The following is an 18,095-nucleotide window of genomic DNA, read 5'->3' as shown; positions in this document are numbered from 1 at the left end:
TGCCAACGTCGTATTACGGTGCTGTCTCTCTCTACATGAAAAACATACAGAAAACCCATTTAAATAAACGCTTCGAACTTTGCAACCACAAAATAACACCGACAATAACCCTACTAAACGTTTAATGTCATATACGTATAATATATTATTATCTGCAAACTGAGCGGCAGGAGTCATGATGTTGATATTTAGTTGTACTGCACCTTCCCAATCAAATCGTGCATCCAGTGAGGCCACAGGGGTGCAACGTCACACTGTTAAGTGGCCTCATGCTGCCAGGTTGTTAAGAAAATTTGACTCAGTATTGTAATCACCGAAATTACCATCTCCACATGTCAAATTTTGTTTCGTTTCCTCCTTCCTGTCCCGGCACTTCACGTTTTTGTCGGGTAGTGTACTCACTACTTTCTGGTCACTCATAGTCTTCTCTCATTTGATTCGCACATAGAATGTTTCAGAGTACAGTAGAGTGTCGATTATGCGAAGTAATTGGAGGACATGGGTGTTCGGATAATCGAACTGTACATTTTTATTTGCCAAAAAGAAGTACTGTACAATAAATTTATTCATAAAAACAGGCAAACTTTTAGTATTACAAAGTAACATACAAAGGCAACTTTATTAAACAAAAATATATACATATTACATACGCATTTTGCATGAACAATACACACAGTATACAAAATTAACATTTAAAAAAATCCTTTATTTTAGTCTGTCTAAGCAAGCTTACACGCTTACGAGCAGCTAAGTCACGTACTTTTTTCATAACAGATATCTGAAACTGGTCACTTTGATCTTGGGCTTCAAACCATCGCAAGGCAGTATCTAAACAAGTGAACGCCTCAGAAGCTGTTGGTATACATTCATCTTCACTATCTGGAGCACTGATTGATGAGATGCTGGCGGCGTCATCGTTGTCAGTGACGAAGTTTACAATCTCTCTGTCCTGCATGGTTTCGTGTCCTGGATCTGCATCATCGATATTCATCCATTCATGAACGTCTTCTTCATCACATTCGTGGCAATCTATTGCCTTTAGCAACCGAGAATTTCGGACATATCATTTTCAATCATACCTTGTGAATTTTCTTCTGTGGCCAAAATTTTATTTCAGGCTTTCTTCAAATTCTCTTCCTTTACACTATTCCATGCTGCGCTGATCGTGTAGGACGTGTCTTTCAAGTCAATATTCTTATGATTTCTTAAGAGACTTTCTTCTCCATCCTCTTCTCTTTCTAACAGTAACTTTCGCAACAATTCTTTCCTGTAATATCGTTTGAAAGTCTCAATAACGCCTTGATCCATGGGCTGTAATAAGAAGGTTACGTTAGGTGGAAGAAATATTACCTTTATGAGCTCGTATTTTTCGTTTAAAATATCACATGACGGATGAGTTAGTGCATTGTCAAGGTGAAGTAGTGTTTTCTCCCTCTTCCCAATCTTTAACTGATGAGATTTTACAGAGGGTACGAAAACGTCCAGAAACAACTTCATAAAAATCGTACTATCCATCCAGGCACTCTTTTGTGAGGTGTACACAACAGGCGAATTAAAAGAAATTATTCAGATAGTGAAGGGACACGAAAATTTAATAGTCATGGGTGACTGGAATTCGGTAGTAGGAAAAGGGAGAGAAGGAAACGTAGTATGATTATGGATTGGGGCTAAGAAATGAAAGAGGAAGCCGCCTGGTAAAATTTTGCACAGAGCACAACTTAATCATAGCTAACACTTGGTTCAAGAATCATAAAAGAAGGTTGTATAGATGGAAGAAGCCTGGAGATACTGACAGATTTCAGATAGATTATATAATGGTAAGACAGAGATTTAGCAACCAGGTTTTAAATTGTAAGACATTTCCAGGAGCAGATGTGGACTCTGGCCACAATCTATTGGTTATGAACTGTAGATTAAAACTGAAGAAACTGCAAAAAGGTGGGAATTTAAGGAGATGCGACCTGGATAAACTGACTAAACCAGAGGTTGTACAGAGTTTCAGGGAGAGCGTAAGGGAACAAATGGAAGGAATGGGGGAAAGAAATATAGTAATAGAAGAATGTAGATTAAAGCTGAAGAAACTGCAAAAAGGTGGGAATTTAAGGAGATGGGGCCTGGATAAACTGACTAAACCAGAGGTTGTACAGAGTTTCAGGGAGAGAGTAAGGGAACAAATGGCAGGAATGGGGGAAAGAAATACAGTAGTAGAAGAACGGGTAGCTTTGAGGGATGAAGTAGTGAAGGCTGCAGAGGATCAAGTAGGTAAAAAGACGAGGGCTAGTAGAAATCCTTGGGTAACAGAAGAAATTGAATTTAATTGATGAAAGGAGAAAATATAAAAATGCAGTAAATGAAGCAGGCAAAAAGGAATACAAACGACTAAAAAATGAGTTCGACAGGAAGTGCAAAATGGTTAAGCAGGGATGGCTAGAGGATAAATGTTAGGATGTAGAGGCTTATCTCACTAGGGGTAAGATAGATACTGCCTACAGGAAAATTAAAGAGACCTTTGGAGAAAAGAGAACCACTTGTATGAATATCAAGAGCTCAGATGGAAACCCAGTTCTAAGCAAAGAAGGGAAAGCAGAAAGGTGGAAGGTGTATATACAGGGTCTATACAAGGGCGATGTACTTGAGGACAATACTATGGAAATGGAAGAGGATGTAGATGAAGATGAAATGGGAGATATGATAAAGCGTGAAGAGTTTGACAGAGCACTGACAGACCTGAGTCGAAACAAGGCCCCTGGAGTAGACAACATTCCATTGGAACTACTGACAGCCTTGGGAGAGCCAGTCCTGACAAAACTCTACCATCTGGTGAGCAAGATGTATGAGACAGGCGAAATACCCTCAGACTTCAAGAAGAATATAATAATTCCAATCCCAAAGAAAGCAGGTGTTGACAGATGTGAAAATTACCGAACAATCAGTTTAATAAGTCACGGCTGCAAAATACTAACGCGAATTCTTTACAGACGAATGGAAAAACTAGTAAAAGCCGACCTCGGGGAAGATCAGTTTGGATTCCGTAGAAATATTGGAACACGTGAGGCAATACTGACCCTACGACTTATCTTAGAAGGTAGGTTAAGGAAAGGCAAACCTAGCATTTGTAGACTTAGAGAAAGCTTTTGACAATGTTGACTGGAATACTCTCTTTCAAATTCTGAAGGTGGCAGGGGTAAAATACAGAGAGCGAAAGGCTATTTACAATTTGTATAGAAACCATATGGCAGTTATAAGGGTTGAGGGGCATGAAAGGGAAGCAGTGGTTGGGAAGGGAGTGAGACAGGGTTGTAGCCTCTCCTTGATGTTATTAAATCTGTATATTGAGCAAGCAGTGAAGGAAACAAAAGAAAAATTCGGAGTAGGTTTTAAAATCCATGGAGAAGAAATAAAAACTTTGAGGTTCGCCGAAGACATTGTAATTCTGTCAGACACAGCAAAGGACTTGGAAGAGCAGTTGAACGGAATGTATAGTGTCTTGAAAGGAGGATATAAGATGAACATCAACAAAAGCAAAACGAGGATAATGGAATGTAGTCGAATTAAGTCGGGTGATGTTGAGGGTATTAGATTAGCAAATGAGACACTTAAAGTAGTAAAGGAGTTTTGCTATTTGGGGAGCAAAATAACTGATGATGGGCGTAGTAGAGACGATATAAAATGTAGACTGGCAATGGGAAGGAAAGCGTTTCTGAAGAAGAGAAATTTGTTAACATCGAGTATAGATTTAAGTGTCAGGAAGTCGTTTCGGAAAGTATTTGTATGGAGTGTAGCCATGTATGGAAGTGAAACATGGACGATAAATAGTTTAGAGAAGAAGAGAATAGAAGCTTTCGAAATGTGGCGCTACAGAAGAATGCTGAAGATTAGATGGGTACATCACATAACTAATGAGGAGGTGTTGAATAGGATTATGGAGAAGAGAAGTTTGTGGCACAACTTGACTTAGAAGAAGGGACCGGTTGGTAGGACATGTTCTGAGGCGTCAATGGATCACAAATTTAGTATTGGAGGGCAACGTAGAGGGTAAAAATCGTAGAGGGTGACCAAGAGATGAATACACCAAGCAGATTCAGAAGGATGTAGGTTGCAATAGGTACTGGGAGATGAAGAAGCTTGCACAGGATAGAGTGGCATGGAGAGATGCATCAAATCAGTCTCAGGACTGAAGACCACAACAAACGCAAGAGGCAAGGCTGACATAGTAACATGCTTGAAACAACTTGGTTCTTTACTTTTACCAATGACGAACATAGGCATCCGGTGACTTCCAGTAGCATTAGCACAAGCCAGAGCTGTAATACAGTCCTTGCTTGTTTTAGGACCAGGTGCTGCTAATTCATGACGTGAAACAAGAGTTTTTCTCGGTAAAGCTTTCTAGTTAAGCCCAGTTTCGTCAGCATTGTAAACGTTTTCGAGAGCATTATCTTCTTCCCTTAATACGTCCCTTTGTTTGACTTTGAAAGAATCAGCTGCTGAAGAATCAGCCGACAGTTTTTGTCTCTGTATTGTAAGCTCACGAATGCTGTGTCTTTATCTGAAGCGCTTTAACCAGCCCGTGCTCGCTTTAAAGTTCGAAGACCCTCCAAGTTTTTCGTTGAACTGCATTGCCTTCTCACACAGAATGGGACCTGCGATAGGTTCTCCTTCCGATCTCTTTTGTGTAAACCACTTGTAAACAGCATCATCTATATCTGTGTTAGTGGCGAGCTTCATAGTTTTACGGCTTGTTGATACATCAGTAGAATCAAGCATAGCTATAAAATTTGCTATGCTCGTCTTTTGTTGTTTTTTTTTTATATCCGTAATTGTCGACTTCCCCACCTTGTACTCATTGGATAAAGTGGTTGCATATTCACCTTCTTCTAACCTTTTAATAATCTTGCACTTGTCCCTCATAGAAAGGACAACACGTTTACGTTTAAGCATTTTGTATCGTCAAGTTCACTTCTTCACACAGCAGCACACAAGTGGTCGTAACAGAGAACAGAAGGTGACTGTTTGCACCGTGAGAAGCTCTTCTTGGGGGCGCGCAATCGTTCAAACTGCGCGGAGCGGCACGCCTCAACTCTAAGGCCGTTATTACACTATCAAATTTCTTTGTCAAAGATTTGATCAAAGATGTGATCAAATATTCTGTCAAATATATTTGACAAAGATCTTTGACGTAGCGCTAGAAGGGGTAGTACACTGTCATCAAATTTTTCGTCAAAGTTCAAGATGGCTGACAACAACTTATTATTAACCGCAGCAGTTGCACGTACCGCAATTGCATTGTGTGCACATGCGGAAAAGAAGTGGAGGAAAAAAAGGAACCATACATACGAGGTTGACAGTCTTAAATTCCTGGGATTACAACTTGATAATAAATTCAGTTGGGAGGAACACACCACAGAACTGCAGAAACGCCTTAACAAATCTGTATTTGCAATTCGAGTGTTAGTAGCAGACATAGGCAACATAAAAATGAAAAAGCTTGCATACTTTGCCTACTTTCATTCCATAATGTCATATGGGATAATATTTTGGGGTAAATTTTAAGTCAAACAAAAGTTTTCAGAGTCCAAAAGCGTGTAATACGTATTATTTGTGGAGTAATTTCACGGACGTCCTGCAGAAACCTCTTCAAAGAACTGGGTATACTAACTACTGCTTCTCAGTTTATTTACTCCTTAATGAAATTTGTCCTAAATAATATATCTCTTTTTCCAACAAACAACTCAGTTCATACATACAATACCAGGAACAAAAATGATTTGAACAAGGACTTAAAAGCACTTACTTTAGTTCAAAAATGGGTCCACTACTCAGGAACACTCATCTTCAATAATTTGCCAGCAAACATAAAAAATTTTGTTACAAATAAAGATCAGTTTAAAAGGAGCCTGAAAGACTTACTAGTGGCCAACTCATTCTACTCCATTGACGAAATTTTTAATAGAAACAAATGATGTATTTATTCATACTATTAGTATAGTTATTTCAGCTTTAAAAAATTGACATGTTCCACATCCACGAGGATCTCCTCAGCACGGATCTATGGTACGAAAAACTAATCTAATCTGGGTGAAGCCGTGGGTTTTACGACGACACGATAAAAGCATTCCACAAAACTTGTTACGTGAGCTTACAGTGGATGACGTCAAGTCGTACATCAATTACTTAAGAATGGATGAGCATACATTTCTGTATGTGCTCAGTGAAGTGTATCCTCATATCACAAAGCACAATATTCACTTAAGAACTGCCCATCTTCAGAAGACAGGCTCACTGTAACACTCCGATTCCTTGCTACAGGAGAGATGGTTGGTTGGTTGGTTTGGGGAAGGAGACCAGACAGCGAGGTGATCGGTCTCATCGGATTAGGGAAGGACGGGGAAGGAAGTCGGCCGTGCCCTTTGAAAGGAACCATCCCGGCATTTGCCTGGAGCGATTTAGGGAAATCACGGAAAACCTAAATCAGGATGGCCGGACGCGGGATTGAACCGTCGTCCTCCCGAATGCGAGTCCAGTGTCTAACCACTGCGCCACCTCACTCGGTTACAGGAGAGAGTTATGTTAGGTTAGGTTAGGTCAGGTCAAGTCTCCAATCTTCTTAATCTATTTTTGTATTCAGGGTGCCTCACGTTCTAAAGCGCCTCATCAGCTTCATACATGTCTATTAATTTTGTAGTTGTCGGCACACACCAATTGTATTTACCGACAATGTTTATAAAAACACTACAGACGACAGAACGCTACAGCGATGCTAGCGCTCCATGTGGTAACATGTCACATTGCAGTGAAGTGTGAACAGAAGACAAGCGATTTCTTTGATCAAATCTACAGCGAGGCCCTAGATTTGATCAAATATTGGACGACATTTGACGAAGTCCCTATTACACCATCAAATATCTTTGACAAAGATATTGGACAAAGAAATTTGATAGTGTAATACCGGCCTAAACTGGCGCAGCTGTTGGCTGTGAACAGCTTTGATACTGCCGCTACTTCTACTGCCAGTGCCAAGCCGTCAGAAGTGTGCTGATTGTTGAAACACAGAGACTGGCGGCTTGGCCGGTCAGCAGCGCCTTGTGAAGGCCCCATTAGAAGCAGTGTTCCCCCAGCGGTGTCCCAGTGCGGCGACTACTGTGGGAAACTTGGTTTGGGAGTGAGGCGGATGATGGACGGTAGGGTGGGAGAGTAACAGGTGCGAGGCGAGCGAGTACACAGTTCGGTTAAGTGGTCGTTCGGTTGATCGACGTTCGGATAATCGACGCTCTACTGTACTTCTGTTGGAATGTCTTTCTGCATACAACTGTACAGTTGGTCTGCCATTGGCATCATCTTTGCTTTATGAAAGCATCGGACCGGCCACTTCAGTGCCAGCATATTGGTGTATCTAAAGGCCGGCTCCATCAGGGCTGCCGCGAGTCAAAACTGCGTGGCAGGGCCTTGGTTTCCTTTAAAGGTGACAACCACGTTTCGCGCTTGTGTACCACAGAAATGTTGAATTATGACGAGAACAAAGGACAATGGCGTGTGCTGTTTAGAAGGTTATTTGATGGAGTTCGTGCTTCTGTTTATACTGGAAAGTACCAGGTTGCATGACTATTTACGAGATCAAAGCAAATGTGAAGAAACCTGGACGCCACAGTGTTCCAACTTCAACATTCCACAGCGCCCAAAGTACGCATTTCCATACAGAAGTTCGCTCTTGAAAATGCCAAGTTTACCATAATGCATAACATACTGAACGTTGACGTTGTCTTTCCTGTACACCCTGTGCTTGCACCAGTGTGTGGCTTTTATATCCTGTTTGAGAATTTGGAACCAGTTTTTGCGGTTAGTTTAGTTTCACGCATAGCTGTTATCAATAAATGGAGAAAACTGCTTTTGTTCAAGAAAACGGATGGATTTACTGTTGTGCAAGAACTTATATCGCACGAGCAGTAGCCCGTCGCTTCGGCACGCAGATTGTCATCAGATACTCGGAGGCCGGAACGCGGAAGTAGTACACGTTGGGAGCGGATTCATTTCGCCGAGGCGCGCCAACTGCGACTCATCTTACCGGAGGAATGTGATGCGAGGCTGCTGAGCACACAAGACGCTGCAGCCAGCGTTAGGAGGAGACACTAGGAAAGACAGCTCCGTACTGGTTGGTAGCGCAGGTGGCAGCAATGCTATTTACGCTTACTAGCTCAGTGCCAAGACCAGATACTGGGTGCGCTCTGGACGTTCCAAAGAATAAGGCAGGTTCGGGGAGCGGTGGGCGAAGTGGATAGTTGTAAGACATGCACGCGTTATGATGTAGGACGAGCAATAAAACTTTATAAGTTCGAATATGATTACCCCATTTCGGTATGTTGATAATTTTCATTTCGGGACCATCTAATTACAACTGAATAAAACACAACTTTTGTCCTAAATGAGTTTCGCCTTTATATTTTGGAAGGTATCTTCAGTGGCTTGGAATATGTACATGTTTTTGTTTATATTATTTAGTTTAGATTTAGGACATTGTATTTATAGGTTATAAACAGCTCTGACGTTTTTTGCTTTTCTGTGATCCAGTAATAATTCGAAGTTCTTCTTGCAGATGTCGTGGATGTTGGTGTACATGTTGTGTTTTTGTTCCTTTGTTATCGCAATTCTACGTCTTATAACTATAATTTGAAATTTTATTTCCAGACTACATGTCAATAGGAACTGAACACCCGTTTTGTTACTTTGTTTCGGTTGCTGTTGCTAACTGTTGAATGTAAAATGTTATTGCCAACTATTGAATGTGTGTGTGTGTGTGTGTGTGTGTGTGTGTGTGTCTTTGAGAGAGGGAGAGAGAGATAATATGTATTTCTTTTAATATGGCTGCATGTACAAGTGGAAGGATAAGTTTAGCACAGAGTCTGTATTGACGTGTGTTTGTTCGTTTATCACATGTTTTTTCTCAGTAGTGATTTTCCGGTTGTGGCAGTTTTCCTGCGTTTGTGTAAGTTGTCATGCAGTATACATAAGGATGATGTGCAGGAATTTTAAAACGCGATACAAAAAGCAAACCACATTTGCACAGAACTTAAAATACAGCAACCTCATTCCTAAAAGCATCGAACAAGAAATAAAAATAATAAGAATAAACAATGACGACAAATGCCCTATACAAAGAAGTGCCAGTTCCAGAAAGTCACTGCAGAGAACAAACATGTCACAAACGAACAAACACACATCAATAGAAATTCTGTACTAAACTTAACAAAAGAAATCATAAGATAAAAATCATTCCATTTGTACATGTAGCTACATTAAAACAAATACACCAAGTGCGTCAGCACACACACACACACAAACACACATACACGCGCGCACGCGCGCACACACACAGAGTTGTCAGCTGATGGAGAACATGAACACTTCTGACGCGATGCTCTTATATTTACGTTTATAATAATACTTTTACATTTGACATAGCGACGTATAGTGATCTTCATGATAGTGGGAAGTGCTTCTGACACAAAAAGTGTCAGAACTGTTTATAACCTCTATACACAACGTCCTAAAAGAAACTAAATAGTATAAAGAAAAATATTACATATTACAGGCCAATGAAGGTGCTTTGCAATGATTAAAGGTTGAAACGGTACAGTTCAAAATGGTTCAAATGGCTCTGAGCACTATGGGACTTAACTTATGAGGTCATCAGTCCCCTAGAACTTAGAACTACTTAAACCTAACTAACCTAAGGAAATTACACACATCCATGCCCGAGGCAGGATTCGAACCTGCGACCGGTCTCGCGGTTCCAGACTGTAGCGCCTATAACCGCTCGGCCACCCCGGCCGGCAAACGGTACAGTAGTTTCCGCTCTATAAGCAGCAGGTTTCGCTGCTCGCTCGCACCGGGAAATAGAAACAGAGGCGGCTCCGCAGCCAATTTTATTACACGACGCGGCCGGCCGCGGGTGCAACAGAACCCATGTGGACGGGTGGAAAGAAATGTGTCAGGCTTCGTAATACGTATTTATATGTGTCATGTATTATGCATTTCTTGTACGTGAATGTGATCTGCACATGAACTTTCCTAATCCTCCTCACACCTTTCCGTAAAGCGTGGCCAAATCTTTGTTGAGAAGTAGTTCTGTAGTATAGTAGTGCCAACCTTACTCCTGGGCAGGGGATCAGAGAGCCAGCACAGGCAGGTAAAAGCCAAAGACTTTCCAGTGCCACAAGATTTGGGGTGGAGAGGTTGGTCACGGCCAAGTGGTCCGACCATCCCCTCCACCGGGGCCCAGGAAGACCTCCGGGTGCCCGCCATATTCAGGGGAGTGCTACAGAAGACGGGTAAGTGAGCAGACGTGCCCTCAGTGCGTCTGTCTCAATGTTCACGCATGGAAGAGAGGTATTTGAATATTTGTACTAATTCTTTTATTTCCAGCTTCGGATTGTGTAAGGAAATGAATGATGTCGTTAATTTAGGAAATTTGACCCCCTGTGTTAATGTATCTGGTCCCCAGTTTGCCTGTTATCCTCCTGACATAGTGGATGTCCTATGTAAAATATTGGGAGACTTTGGTGGTATACATTTGGCCAACCCAATTCCGTCTTGCCCGTAGAAATGTGCGTGTAGATTAGTATATAATATACCCGAGCTATAAGTTGTAAAATTGTAATATCTGTAAACTGGAACAATTGCTGCAATCGCTGTAAAATCGAGTGATAATGTTTAAAATAAATAGTTAATCAATTGTTATCAATCTTTAACATACCTTAAAAATCACAAAGAAGTCAAGTTAAAGGAATTCATTTAAAATAAAAGTTATAGAATGCAGGGACCGACACATCAGCGCGTGAGCCCTCCAGCCCCTTGCCAAGTATCGTACAGAAAGGGCACGCTCTCTAGGTAGCGCTCTCAAGCTTCCCTCCCCAATTATCCGTTGCGCAATTTTGATTCAGGGCTTGACGACATCAACTTTCATCTGGCGTCCCTAGGCAAGGAGGTAGACGGAAAACTTTCAAGGTGAAACGCGTATGGCACAAAAACTGTGTTTCATTCAGTTGTAATTAGACGACCCTAAACATAAATTACCAACATACCGAAGTAGCGTATGCAACTGAGGACGACAGGACAACAGAAGTTGAATGTATTACCACGTTATTTTTCTTACAGAACACGGAATTATAGAAATGTGAGTGGAGCAATAAAACTCAAAATTATGAGCACATCTGAAATCTAATGGAGAAACAGAGTGATTACTACGCTTACCTTTTGACAGCTTAAAAGGAAGCTGGTACAGGTTTTCAAACTTCACTTTCTTGTATTATAAAGCGCTCTGTATTCGTCCCAGCCATTGAATGCTTCTCATTACGAAATTAAGTATTATCTCGTGCAGTCCGCGCCCAGTACTGCCGCATAACGTCACGTTCATCACTCACTGACAGTAATCTTCTTTATACGTGAAATGTATTCGCAGTTGCAAATATGGACAACCATCAACTTTCTAATGGAATGACGACAGTGAAAAATTGTGCCGAACCGGGTCTCGAACCTGGATTTACTGCTTATCGCAAGCTGTCACCTTATAGCCTCCAATATCGTATCACCCGCCTACGGCTGGCAAGCGACTTCCAATTAAAACATCTCCCCTATATGGGATTATACATAATTGATGTAGAATGCAGACTGTAGACACATGGTTGACGACATATGGAATTTTGGATCTGGCCGTGATGCGTGCTCAGATAGACTAATGGTAAGGCGACTGCTCGCGATAAGCGGGAAATCCAGTTTCGACTTCTCGTCCGACACAAATTTTCACTGTCGTCATTCCATTACACAGCTGATGCTTGTCCATATTCGCATCTACGAACAATGTGGTGACGGTACTCGCAGCTCCAGAGATTACCGCACCACAATCGATAAGCCGCGCTCGAAACACTGCACGGTAGTGCAGTCTATACCTAGGCTCGCCACGGCCGCATCTGCCAACCCATGGATTGCGCGCTTCGTTACAGGATCATTTAATAATCTCGAAAGCGTTACGGAGATGATAGATAAACTCCAGTGGAAGAGTCTGCAGGATAGACGCTCAGTAGCTCGGTACGGGCTTTTGTTAAAGTTTCGAGAACATACCTTCACCGAAGAGTCAAGCAGTATATTGCTCCCTCCTACGTATATCTCGCGAAGAGACCGTGAGGATAAAATCAGAGAGATTAGAGCCCACACAGAAGCATACCGACAATCCTTCTTTCCACGAACAATACGAGACTGGAATAGAAGGGAGAACCGATAGAGGTACTCAGGGTACCCTCCGCCGCAGACCGTCAGGTGGCTTGCGGAGTATGGATGTAGATGTAGATGGATATTACAATATGTGGACAGCGATTTGCCGATGCCTCGTTAAACACCAGAGCACTGATCTACGGCGGTGAGGTCTGTCCAGTGCGCTGTGTCTCGCACAGTCTCCATTTGCAGCAGAGTCTACACGCTGCAGTGTTCGTCCGTCGTCTCGGAGACTTAGGCCCCGTAGGCATCGCAGGCCAGCTCTGGACTCTATGTAGGAGTCACTCAGCGGCAGACTGACAGGACTTGTAATAATTTCAAAGGTCTCGTTGTGCTGGACGTTTAACAAGAAGCATCATTTAAGTTGAGAATTTCTTCACGTTTGGAACCATGTGAATGCAACATGGATGGCTGTTCCGCAGGACGCCATTCGTGCGTTATAAGCGAGGATGCCATCACGCGTGCAACAAGTTATCAGGGCCCATGGCGGACCCTGCGCCTGCTAAGGTAACAGGATAACAGGACACATGCTGAGCCGAGGTGACTGAAATGCTAATCATTTCTGTAGAACATACTACTGTACATCTTCGCTGAATATGAACTTCCTATCTCTAGATGTTCAAGGTGTTCTGCTTTTTCTGAAGTTGAATGTACCTAAGACGACGGTCTTCACCTGATGAACTTCATACTGTTCGCCGCCTACCATAGCTGGTGGGGAAGCTGACTGTCTTCCAATAACACCACATCGCGGAGTGCTGACAGCGCTGAACGTCAGCGTGGGAACCGGAAGCAGGGCCTCGTGTGGTCTACATTCCTGTTCAAAATATAGACGCCTCCGGATGCTGAAAGCTACATGGCCGGTAGGAAGGAGATCGACCGACCACACGACTTCCGACAACACCACATCGCGGATGGGCCATCAAAGGTCAACACAGAATTCGGAATGGGATCCAGCACACTCCAGCAGCTAGTGTGAGACCACTCGTGCTGGAGCACAGCTGCGCCGGCAGCTTGCCACAGAGCGAGGTCACTCACTCTTCGCCTGGGCCTGCAGTAGACTCGGCTGCCGTCAGCGGGAATCCAACAGGCAGCTGAATGAGGCATCGGCTACAAGGCCAGTATGGAGTAAGATGACCTTAAACATGGTTAATAAATAACTGAACTTTGACAATGTTTTACTAGCGTCACAGACACTTCACAAGTACCCAACTGCTACCCTGACTTCATGCTGAGGTATCTTCGCTCGGCCCCTCTATAAATTGATGTCAGAACTCTGCACTTCGATGCCATCATCGGAGGATTTGGCATTGGAGGTATTCGACTCCAGCGCCTGGAATTCGGGCGCTGTGGTCTGGTCTGCCTAAACAGCGTCCATACTTCGCAGCAGCCATCGCACGTTGTGTGCATAAAAACATTTTTCTTTCTTTGTGATAGTGCAGAATTTTCACGGTGTTGGACAAAAGATGTCAATAGTATCTTTTGTAAAACCGACGGATCCTGTTGATTTATAAGGCTTCAGAGGCAATTGTAAAGAAACGTTTTGGTACCAGTGAAATGTGCTATTTGTAATTTAACGGGCCACAATGAACCATCTACTACGTTTGTTCCGGTAAGTTGTTCTACTTGCAGACTTTATGGTCATGCAGCACAGGAGTGCACTGTGTGTCACTGGGCGATGATCGGGCAAACGAACTAACTGAGTCTCGTTTCGTACGGCGTAAGTCGTATTTTTCCTGTCTGATATATGTTGACACAGATATTTTTGAAATACATGTGAGATATTGATAAATTGCACAAATATGCTAGTCACGAAGTCAGTTACTACTAGTGACAGTAAAGCCGCTTTAGCGGAAATGTCAGAGTCATCATCATCATCATCATCATTTAAGACTGATTATACCTTTCAGCGTTCAGTCTGGAGCATAGCCCCCCTTACACAGTTCCTCCATGATCCCCTATTCAGTGCTAACATTGGTGCCTCTTCTGATGTTAAACCTATTACTTCAAAATCATTCTTAACCGAATCCAGGTATCTTCTCCTCGGTTTGCCCCGACTCCTCCTACCCTCTACTGCTGAAACCATGAGTCTCTTGGGTAACCTTGCTTCTCCCATGCGTGTAACATGACCCCACCATCTAAACCTGTTCGCCCTGACTGCTACATCTATAGAGTTCATTCCCAGTTTTTCTTTGATTTCCTCATTGTGGACACCCTCCTGCCATTGTTCCCATCTACTAGTACCTGCAATCATCCTAGCTACTTTAATATCCATAACCTCAACCTTGTTGATAAGGTAACCTGTGAAACGTCCCTTTAGAAGAATTTATACACGACTGTGCTTAACCTGACACACAATATTATTTAGCGCAACGCAATCTGACTATCAAAGATCCCTGCAAAAGAATGGCCCTGAGTAACATTAAACTATACCTTTCACAAATAACTTACCTCACAAAAATCTTCATTACTCGAACTACTGCAATACAGCGAGCGCCACTACTGTCAGCTAAATAAAAGATTCAAACTACGGAAGTCACTAACTACTGATAGGGATAGTTAGCAAATGAAACATTTTAATAGAGAACAAACACTGTATTTACCTTAATAATCATAATATATATAGCAGTTCAATTTCAAAACTTCCGCCATCTCTCTCCCCACATCCACCACTGCTGGCGGCTCACCTCTAACTGCGCAACGCTACGCGCTGTTCACATCCAGCTGCCGCTGCCCAACACTACAATGGCAGACAACAATGCAAACTAGCCACAGACTGCACACAGCACAGCCAGTGATTTTCATATAGAGCGCTACGTAACGTTGCCAATAAGAAAATACAAACAGCCTACTTACATAAAGAAAACATAAACAGCCTACTTACATAGCCCCCAAGCTCCCCAAAAAAAATTTTACAAAATATTTTTGGGCAGTGGCCAATAATGATTTGAAAAAATTTTTCATGATTACAATAACAAAGATATCAAATGCACACACTTATTTATACAATGTTGGTCAAAAGCTAAAATTTTCTCACAGTCCATAAAGACAGTCCAGATTGTTCATCACAGTAAAATTTCAGTGTTTTTTTTTTCTTAGTCTGAGCAGTAAAAGACAATGCACACGGAAGTAGTGGATTTCCATGCAGTCTTGAAGAAGTAGTGTTGTCCTTCCAACGGAAAGACAGTGCTGACTCTTGACATGCAGACAGGTAATGGGCCACAACAGAGCAAACCCACAGCAGAGTCAGTCGAAGTTTTGAAGAATATTGGTAGGTACGTCATCACAGAGCAGACCCACTGTAGTCCTGGTAGAGATTACGATATTGGTGGGCCATCAGAGAGGCAGACCCACTGCAGTCCTTGTAGAAATGGCCAGCAGCCATCTGCTGCGACTGTGCAGGTGCACAATCACCATCGAATAGTCTTGCAGAGAAGATAGCAAGTCCATAACCACCACTTGTGCACGCACAAAGTTTTTGGGAATTGTCCTTAGAACCAGCAATGCTGTTATCCAGTCCCTTGCTGAATTATTAACACATGTTCAAACACTGCCAGTCCCTACTTCTCACATATTGTCCATATACTATGACCAACAGAAATGTGTGCAGTGAAGTGAATGCTTACAAGTTACTTAATTTGATGAACTGGTGTCAATTACAATTTTATAACATAAGAATACAATTACAAAGATACAAAATACACCATTAAAAACATAATAATACAGATAACATTTGTAGTAATACAGGCTTCACAAAAGAATAAAAATAACATATACATCAGTGTTACAGGAATTATGACATGAGTACATACATAAAAGATCAGAATAACTTTTGAAACATCAACTTTACACATGAGCAACAAAACAGAACAGATAAATAATGTCCAAGCATATTTACGAGGTAAATAACATATTATTAATGCCAATTATATTTGAGGATAACAGTATTCCTCATCATAGTGAATATAGCTTAGTATTAGAAGAAGAAAAAATTCTATGAAACTACACAGAGACAGGAAGAAAACAAATACACAAGGGTACACAAACACATAGTGGGATAACACAAAAGGAAAGGACAGGGTCCGTTTTCAGTGTAACATTTGGTACTACAGTATTTTGCAAACAAAACTTTCTTTACTTCTCAGAGATCTCCCTTTGTTCTTCATTATTTCCAAAAAGTCCTATCTATACCTGCTTTCTGTACTTTTCTCATATAACCTCTTAGTGCATTTCTTCAAATTCATCGCAACTCATTCTCTTATAGGCTACCCCCTCTTAAGCTAACTTAAATCTACTGAGCTCAGATGCTAAACTAAGGGACGAGGCAATGCAGCAGCACATAACAAATTAACACAAACAGCAATGCAAAAAAAATGGAAAATTGCAAAGCAAGCTACAGTAAATCTAAATTACCAAGCAATGCAACATTACAACTAATATGAGCCAATGTGCAGTAACAAGAAAAATAAGTCAGTAGTAAAACTAGCTTAACAGAATAATACAAAGTCAAATTCAATAACACTATGCCTGGCAAACAGCAGCAACTTATACCTAAACATGACATAGCTCAAGCAGAAAAAATATTACAGTAAAAACAACAATGCAGATAAGGGAAATGTATATTCACATCTTAATGTCTATGTAATTAAAGTGGTGCACCACAAAAACTAATTCTACAAAAGAAATTACCAAGTACTTGAAAAGAAAATTATGTGTCCTGTTACTGTTACTAGTCCCTTCTTATTGTTCTTTCCTTTCCAAGTGCTCCTTTTTTAAAGAATGTGGATTACAAAATTATTATATAATAGATCTGTTGAAAGAAAGTGTTCACATTAGCACATGCATCTAAGTTTATTTTATAAAACTAATGCTGCAACACAGCTGGAAACCAGATATCAAATGAATTAAGCAACTACGAAAAGCAAAGCATAAAAATATCATTCAATAGTCATGTGACATTTCATAAGTTAGTAGAAATTCTCTCAACTATCGTAGAAAGACGCTTGTCGTAATCAGGTGTGCAGATGTAAAAATATTTCTCGTCATTTCATTAGGCATTTCAGTAAATATCATAAATTAAGAGCTCCACAGTGTAATCGTATGTTTTCAAGTTCGACCAAGTCGTTTTTGCGATGATTTCTACAAAGGAACGTCAATAGCGAGGACAATGGCCTCCCTCTTTTTTCTCCACCTGTACCTCTGAAAGGACACCCTAATGGCCTTTTCTCAAGGCGGCTGGCACACCTGGCCGCTCACAACGCATTACGTCATGGTCACTTACCTTTCTTACGGAAATATTTACAACAGCAGTTTCCGCTACAGTGACAGTCTCAAAAAAAATTTCACAGGTCAAGAATTAGCATTACAAATGTGTAGAAACAAAATCCTATGAGTATAACAGTGTCCAAAAATTTTCGCCGGCATTGTGATACATTCACGCATTTACATACACATTTCATAACTCTTAAAAGTACGATTCTTGGTTTCCAACAACCTTTAGTGCCTAACCACTACTCATATTCCTTACCTTATTCGTAATCAAGATTCCTCAACAGCACAATACACATCGTCATCGTACTAATAACATCATAACACCTCAGTCAACTCTCAAAAACGTTGTAGCTTCCTCCAATAATTTCAAAACCTAAAGAAAATTCTCTGCTCATTTCAATAGTGTCATCTACCTCAAACGTACTTTAAAAATCATGATCCCATCCCAAATACATCATTCAAAGCTCTCTTAGTATCACAATGGTTCCGAAAAAATATGAAGAGTTCACACAGTACAGACAAAATACAATTTCATAAGTGTGAAGTTATCCAACGGTGTAATTGCG

Source organism: Schistocerca cancellata, chromosome 3, assembly GCF_023864275.1.
Source record: "Schistocerca cancellata isolate TAMUIC-IGC-003103 chromosome 3, iqSchCanc2.1, whole genome shotgun sequence".
NCBI classification, from domain to species: Eukaryota; Metazoa; Arthropoda; class Insecta; order Orthoptera; family Acrididae; genus Schistocerca; species Schistocerca cancellata.
Note: the sequence above shows the minus strand (reverse complement) of the source record.